The 8298-nt window shown below is 41.6% G+C and overlaps 1 pseudogene; it reads left to right on the top strand.

Moving 5' to 3' along the window:
- On the top strand, nucleotides 212–1321 carry LOC109847648 (annotated as a pseudogene).

Below are 8298 nucleotides of genomic sequence, written 5' to 3'. Positions count from 1 at the left end.
TCAATATAAAAAATCAATCCCCAAAACTTTCCCAACAACACGTAAAACTTTCCCCTCCCCTTCTTCAACCCCAACCCCAACTCCCCCAGCTCCGCCTTCCCTTTCCTTCTTCCTCCGTCGCTCCTCACCGCCTCATCCGCAAACTTCAACGTCCAGAGAAAGAAAAAACATGAAAGACTCTCCGCCGCCGCCCCTCCTCCAAAACCAGTAATTACTCTCCACAGTCACCTGCCGTCGCGTCTTCTTCCTCCTTCGGCTACGTCCTCGGCCTACCTCTGCGTCCTCCTCGTCGCCCTCCTACTCAGTCCCTGATCAACCTCCGCCGATTAGTCCTAGAAAAGTAGTCGAACCGTCAACGCGTACGACTCCGCCGCCGTCGCCGCCGCACGATTTGTTTCGCTTTCGAACACAATGTTCAGGCCCAGTCCCCCACAACCAAGTCCTCCAAACAATCCTAACCAACGTGTACAACAACACATCTCCGTATCACGACTTCCCCTCCCAAGAAACCTCCTCCCATCTCCTCCCGGTCCGGAGCAAGGCTCCGCGGCTGGGGCTCTCGCAACCGCGTCTTCTCTGAACCTCATCTCAGCCGTCCGTCCCGAACATCATCGCAGCTGGGCACGTTCCTCGGCGCCTCCGGCCCTCCATTGGCCTCCCTCACCCGCAACCTATCCCTCCCCGACACGCCTATCCTCTGCCTGACGACTTTCCGCGAGCTGGCCATCATTCCAAACCAGATTACAAACGCGAACCAGTGCGTCCTCGAATCTTCACCAAGGAGACTCTCTCCTGCTGCCACCAATTGCATGCTTGAGCAGTTCGTCGGCGGGGGAGGCGTGAGAGAGTTATGCCGATGCGTTCGCTCTACAGGCTGTTTCGGCCGGCCCTTGGCCTGCGCTGTGGCGAGTGGCGGCGTTGTACTGGGGACTTGATTCGAGGTCGATGCCGGGCACGACTTTCATTCGGCGTGGGCGGATATTAACATGGCGTACGCGGTGCTGAGGCCCGGCGGGGTTTTGTTTGGGCACGATTATTTCACGGCGGCGGATGAGAGGGGTGTGAGGAGAGCGGTGAATTTGTTTGCGAAGTTGAAGGGGTTGAAGGTTTCCGCTAATGGCGAGCATTGGGTGCTCGAGCCTAAGCCCAACAGTTGACTTGGGAAAAAGTAACGCTGGGCTAATTCCAGTTTATATATCCTTTGACCGCAAGCGTGTAGCCGTTCGCACCATCCAAACTATTTTATTGGCATTTTACAGTTCTGAATTTAGTTGAAAAATATGGGGTCAATTGCACATAGACCCCTCATCGTGTTTTTTTTCTTCTTCCGATTCTGTTATCCCTGGCGCTTTATTGTTGCAAACGGACTCTCTCGGTTAATTATTTTTTCCCACTTCCTTTCCGTTGGGTGAAAATTTGACGATAATTGTGACCCTGGAAATTAGTGAGCGAGTATATCTGCGGGAAAGAAAAAATAAATAAAATTAAAAAAAGTACCGGGCAACAAGTTCAAAACAGGGGTATTAATATTGAGATCTACGTGCAATTGAAGCGAAAATTCTACAATTTCCTCGTCATCTAAAACCAAACAAAAAAATAACAATGAGCACAGTTTGGAGGGTGTAATCGCTAAGGAGATACTTAGATTTCTACAATATGGAGGATGTATCCGCAATTAAGCGAGACATATTTTAGGGCTGGCCTCCCTCCGAGATATCACTGCTCTTTGGGTCCATTAATGATTTTTGTATGAGTATTGGGTGAAGTAATTGTGGTAAAAGTTGAATTCAGTAATAGAGATGGAAAATAATAAAGCCAGAGATCTGAGTATACGGGGAGAAATTCGTTGGGCTGTCTTGTTTAGATTATTAACTAATGACTTTTTTTAATTTATATGCATGATTGGACTTTTGAACCGTTTGTTTTGGATCTGGTTGAGGATTGTTGTTACGCATCTGTTGCTTGCGGTTAGAAAAAGTTGGGAAATGATTGATTACAGCCTTAGAGGTTGAGAAAGATACAAATAGAGCTTATTTATTGTTTAGAAGTAATATATCCTTAATCTTCTGCCAAAATTGTGATTACAGTAGTTGACTTCACTTAGCACAAAGTATATGCATGCTGGGTAGTGACCATGTGATGTGATAAGATAAATCTCGACGGTAATGCAACAAATTAATGGGTTTTTGTTCGAGGAGACCGATTGCGTTTTGATAGAATAATGGCTAATGACTGTCATGGGAGTCACAAATTCGAGGGTTATAACTTGAACTGATTTAGGGCTAATTAGCACTTAAATATCATAATGATTTTTTCACTTACCACGTATATATTCACTAGTCACAGCTGCTTTTGGTAGTACTAAAAATATCCTCATATTTTTAGGAATGAAACGTTAGCGCAACATTCCCCTAAGGCTATATTTTTTTTATCCTCAGACCAAGGGGGTATTTCATCTTTCGTACTGTAATCCTCGGACTATGTTTTTTTAGGATTAGTTTGATATTGTAAACTATACATGAACATATTAAATATTAAATTATCTTGTTAAGAGATTACTTATCATGAATCTTCTGGAAGGATCGCCACATATCTAATCTTGATCTTCTAACAACGGCCAGAGGGCAACCACACCAATACAGCAAGAAGTCCCGCATATCACCCCGTGACTAACGCATAAATCATAGAATTAACGAGGAGGAAAGGGATGGTCGTAGTGTGTTTTTTCCTCTCCCTCTTTAATATCTATATAAGTGCATATATATAGAGTAGAGAACAAGACCCTAATCTTTAAGATTAGGAACCGGTTCACTAAAGAACTAGTATGAGCCCACTTATGATCCACCCACTCAATTGGACGGACCCCACCAATTACTAACGTACTCCTGCTCGCACAAATGAATGGGTATCATCTATTGCTTCCCGAGCCGACTCCTTGAGCTATTAACTTCCCGAGTCAAAGTCTCCTTGAGATTCTCATTTCTTATCAATGCTATGTCTATACATCATTAGTACGGTGTGGACTGTTGAGAACCTTCTAGCAGGTAGCCTTGTAGCGGATTTAATAGGACTTTGATTACCCTCCATAACTCGTGGTCATCTATAAGGGCTCACACAGCGAGGATGTAGGGGTTCATTCCTCGACCTCCTTACAACCGGTCCAAGCACACATCATATGACAATGTGGTACTACATTACATATCTCTCCTTGAAAGCATACATCATTAAATGAATATTGTACATGGTCATGCTTCATTACCCCAGAAATGAACTTGTTTAGCAATATCACCTTGCGATATGCCTAGGACATCCTAACAAGCCCGCACATTGTGCCCTAAGCTTGACGCCTTGTCTGTCTGATAGTAAACAGGTAAAGTGGACATATGATTTTCGTTTTGGTCGCTCAAACATACAAGTATACAATAACCTCATCTTCATCCAATCAGGGTGATCAATAGAGTGTTGCCACTATTGTCCTACTTGATAACACAATAATGTAGCATTGCTCTAAGCCAAATGACAACACTCGATCTCAACTTTGGCAACAACCACAGCTCAGAAGGTGATCGATTGTGTGGTAATAGCACTTACTTATTGATATAACTTTCTAATGGTGCACTCAGTGCCCTTTGTATACCCTGTACATATCATATGCTCATATACTCTATATCGTGCTAATCAAGCAATAATAAGGCATAAGCAATCCCAAATATGTATAAAGATGGGAAAATAACAATCAAATAAATGTAATGTCTTATAAAGCTATCATCCATAATAACCTAAGTGTCTGAGGTCTCAAGTAAAAAAATTATCATCAAAGATGTAGCCCTCAGCTCAAGTGTACTGCAACAACCACTCTTCAGCTATTACATTTATCAGTATATCCTTGATCAACTGAGTCATAGGGATATACTTAGGGCGACCTTATCCTTCTCTTAGTTCTCAATGAAATGAAACTAATCTGGATTTTATTCAATTTTCCAATCTAAGTTTGGTATATCGTATATAACTAGCAATCGACATGCTACCAATATAGAGAGAGTCATATCATTCTCTACATATCGTGCTATAGCAAGATTCTCCAAGAATCTGCACAACTAGACCACCTCTAGTACTACCATGTGTATCGCTACATATCCGGTCCAAGTAACGAAATGGCTATACACTATTGCTATTCTAAGAAATGACCACGTCATTCAGTAAGAGAGCACATCTAGACTTTAATGCTCGGCCATCCAGGTTGTCAGTTTAGTTGACATCTGAATATCTTTATAGATGAGAGTCCATGTGGTCATAGTATAACACACAAAGTGCAGTTTGAATCAAATATTTGATGATCCTCTTGACTCATCACAGTGAGTTGTACTAGGGTTGGACTGATGCCTACTCACCTGTTCTACGGCAAAGGATGTATTGATTATTGTACGCATACAAGACTATTGACGACACTCATTGCAAGGGATTCTTAGTATTAGATTCTATTATGTTTTCATGGACTTTTTTTGTATACTTGAAGCATGACTCTTAGCAATTGGATCCCGAATGGTCTCCATGATGCACCCAGTCAGTAACGTGTTATCTGTATATGATGATAGATCCCAAACTTCTTTCAGCTTAGTATAGGTAGACCTAATAGTCCTGATCGATCATCTAGAAACCATGATGCAACACAGTCTAATATGATAAAAAAACACTACACGTTGAAAAAAAATTTCAATCCATAGGCAGGATCCTTGAACTTGTGCACCTTGTGCTCATGTCCCTGGGCTATGAAACATAGCTTGATCGACATAGATCTATTCTTCTAGTTCTGCATGGTTAAAAACTAATTCAATGTCCATATAGACTAGTTCAAGATCCATTTACACTACAAGAGTCAATCATATGAATAGAGACAGTTCTCACCACTAGAGAAAATGTCTCGTTTGGTAGTCTACCCTACTACTTGGGTCTACTCTTTCATCATCAAGTGTTCCCCACATTGCTTGAAAACAACGAATCAAACTTCTTTCTTCAGATTAACCACATTTTAAAATCATCTTCAGGTCTTAAATACTTCTGTAAAAATCGTTCTCAACCTTTTTAGCATAGAAAGACCTAGTCTCTTTACATATAATACAAAAGAAGTTGACTTTATTCATAAACTAGTCATTTAGGCTTTACAAAACATGTTTAAAACTCTTTAAAAAAAAAGAAGTTGACTTTATTCATAAACTAGTCATTTAGGCTTTACAAAACATGTTTAAAACTCTTTAAAAATGTTTCGAAAACTAGGAGGGGGATTAGCAGAGATGATACTCGCCTTTGGTTGTAGGAAACCATGTTAGAAGCAAGGTTGAAAAAGATCTCCACTCCAAAAGCTAAGAATCACCCGAAAATCCACTTGAAAACCTTCAATCTTCTCCAAGAAATCAAACTAGGGTTTGGGGGGTTTTGGTGGCTGTTAGGGTTCTTAGGAAAACTGAGAAAATCATGAAAAACTCATATATATATCAGGGGAAAACGGATATGGGTTTAGAAATCCGAAACCAACTTAAAACAGGAGAAAAAACAAACTGCAGGTATCGCGATCGACCGCGGCGGTTGACCGGGCTGCGGTCGACCGCGGCGGTCGACCGGACTGGGATTTTCCAGTTTCTTATGAGTTTGGCCATTTGTGCATGTTTCAACTCTTCTATCTCTCATGTATGAACTCGTTCATACTCAAAACACATGGTATTATACTCATATACCATTAAATAATATTTATCATACTAAATATCCACATATCATAATTTATCACACATTAATTTTTATTATTCAAAAATTATCAGGGTTTTACATTCACCCCCCCTTAAGAGGATTTCTTCCTCAAAATTCCGCAGTCGCATCTCAAAGCTCAAAAACTGGGAAAACACATTAAGAAGGTGTAATTCATATTAAGAATTCCTTCTGCACACATCACATAGCATTAGCACAATGATATTTAAAATTAACTACCTAGAATGCAAACATTCTTACCTAAATCCTTAACTAAACGAAATTGGTGCGTCGAGCGAAATAATCCAAACAAGGAAACCCTCATGTATATACCATATACTTCAATTGATTAAGGATTAGGTAAAAAAAATATCCCCATTCTAGTGTTAAAGATAAATATAAATGTGACTAAATAATTATAGATAATGACAACTATCAAGTCATATAAGCATATTAACATCATACCTATCCAAACAGGTGCGGGTAGTCGCGACGAACATCCTCCTCGTGCTCCCAAGAAATCTCTTCGGTTCCTTGCCGGTTCCACTAAACTTTCACTAATGGAATGATTTTATTTCTAAGCTTTTTATTCTCTCTAGCAAGTATGCATACCGGTACTTCTACGGTAGTCAAATCATCCTGAATCTTAATCTCTGGTGAGTCAATCACTCTCTGCTGCTCATCATCCTGCAGATGCTTCCTAAGCATCGAAACATGAAAGATATCGTGTACACTCGACATCGATGCTGGAAGATCTAATCTGTAAGAAACAGCTCCAATGCGTTCGATGATCCTAAAAGGACCAATATATCTCGGGGCAAGCTTCCCCCTGTAAGAAACAGCTCCAATGCGTTCGATGATCCTAAAAGGACCAATATATCTCGGGGCAAGCTTCCCCCATCTACCGAATCGCTGAACACCCTTCATCGGTGATACTTTCAACATGACTAAGTCTCCGATCTGGAATTCTATAGGTCGTCTTCGCTGATCTGCATAGCTCTTCTGTCGACTCTGTGCTGCAAGAATGCGCTCTCGAATCAATGCCACCTTCTCTGTGGTCTGTCTAACTAACTCTAGACCAATCAATAGACTATCCTTTGGCTTTGCCTAACATATAGGCGATCTGCAAGGTCTTCCGTACAAAGCTTCATACGGTGTCATCCCGATGGTAGCTTGATAACTGTTATTATATGCAAATTCAATCAGTAGGATGTGATCCTCCCAGCTACCCTGAAAATCTATAACATACGCTCTCAGCATGTCCTCTAAGATATGATTCACCCTCTCGGTCCGTCCATCTGTCTAGGGGTGGAAAATACTGCTAAATGACAACTGATTGCCAAAAGCATCCTGGAAACTCCTCCAAAAATGAGATGTGAAGACTGAGCCCCGATCTGATACAATCGCCTCCGGAACTCCATGTAATCTAACAATCTCCCGAATGAAGATCCTCGCATACGTATCTACCATATAAGTCGTCCTCATAGGCAAGAAATGTGCGGACTTAGTCAATCTGTCCACTATAACCCAAATAGAATTATTTTCTTTCTTTGACTTGGGAAACCCTACTATGAAATCCATAGAAATATCTGCCCACTTCCACTCGGGAATGGGTAAAGGCTGTAGGATTCCTGCAGGTCTCTGATGTTCTGCCTTAACTTGTTGGTAGGTGAAATACTTAGCCACATAATCTGCAATCTCTCTGCGCATACCACTCTACCAAAAATGTCTCTTCAGATCTTTGTACATTTTCGTCGTGCCTGGGTGCACTGTATATCTGCTACGATGAGCTTCATCAAATACTTCCCTTTTCAGCTGTAGATTGTTCGGCATAACGATCCTGCCCTTCATCTTAAGGCCTCCATCTACTCCAATAGTCCAATCATCCTTGGGTTCTTTGGAGATCTCCCCTTTGCGGGTTTGAATCCAATAATCCTCTAACTAAGCTCTGACTACTCTATCTCTCCAAGATGGCTGTACAGATAACGCTCCTAAGAACACACGGCTCCCGTCAATCTCTGGCCTGAAATCAAAATGGCTGAGGGTATAAAGATCCCGATATAGTGAACACCTCAAAGCTGCTAGTCCGCGACGACGCTTCTTGCTCAACGCGTCTGCTACCACATTCGCCTTTCCCGGATGATACTTTATAGCAAACTCATAATCCTTAATAAACTCTACCCATCGCCGTTGCCTCTGGTTGAGTTTTTTCTGTGAGAAGAGGTACTTCAGACTCTGGTGATATGTGAATAATTTAAACTGCACTCCGTACAAATAATGTCTCCACGCCTTCAGTGCAAAGACCACTGCTGCTAGCTCCAAATTGTGTGTGGGATAATTCTGCTCATGAGTCCTCAGCTGCCTCGAAATATAGGCTACGACTCTCTGGGTCTGCATCAATACACCGCCAAGACCCGATAAGGATGCATCAGTGTAGACAACAAAAATCTTATCACTGTTAGGAATAACCAAAACTGGTGCTAAAGTCAACTTAGTCTTCAATGTCTCAAATACCTTCTGGCACTCTATGCCCCAAATGAACTGTACACCTTTCTTAGT

This window comes from Asparagus officinalis, chromosome 7 (genome assembly GCF_001876935.1).
Source record: "Asparagus officinalis chromosome 7, Aspof.V1, whole genome shotgun sequence".
Classification (NCBI taxonomy): Eukaryota; Viridiplantae; Streptophyta; class Magnoliopsida; order Asparagales; family Asparagaceae; genus Asparagus; species Asparagus officinalis.
Note: the sequence above shows the minus strand (reverse complement) of the source record. Positions and strands in the feature narration are given on the sequence as shown.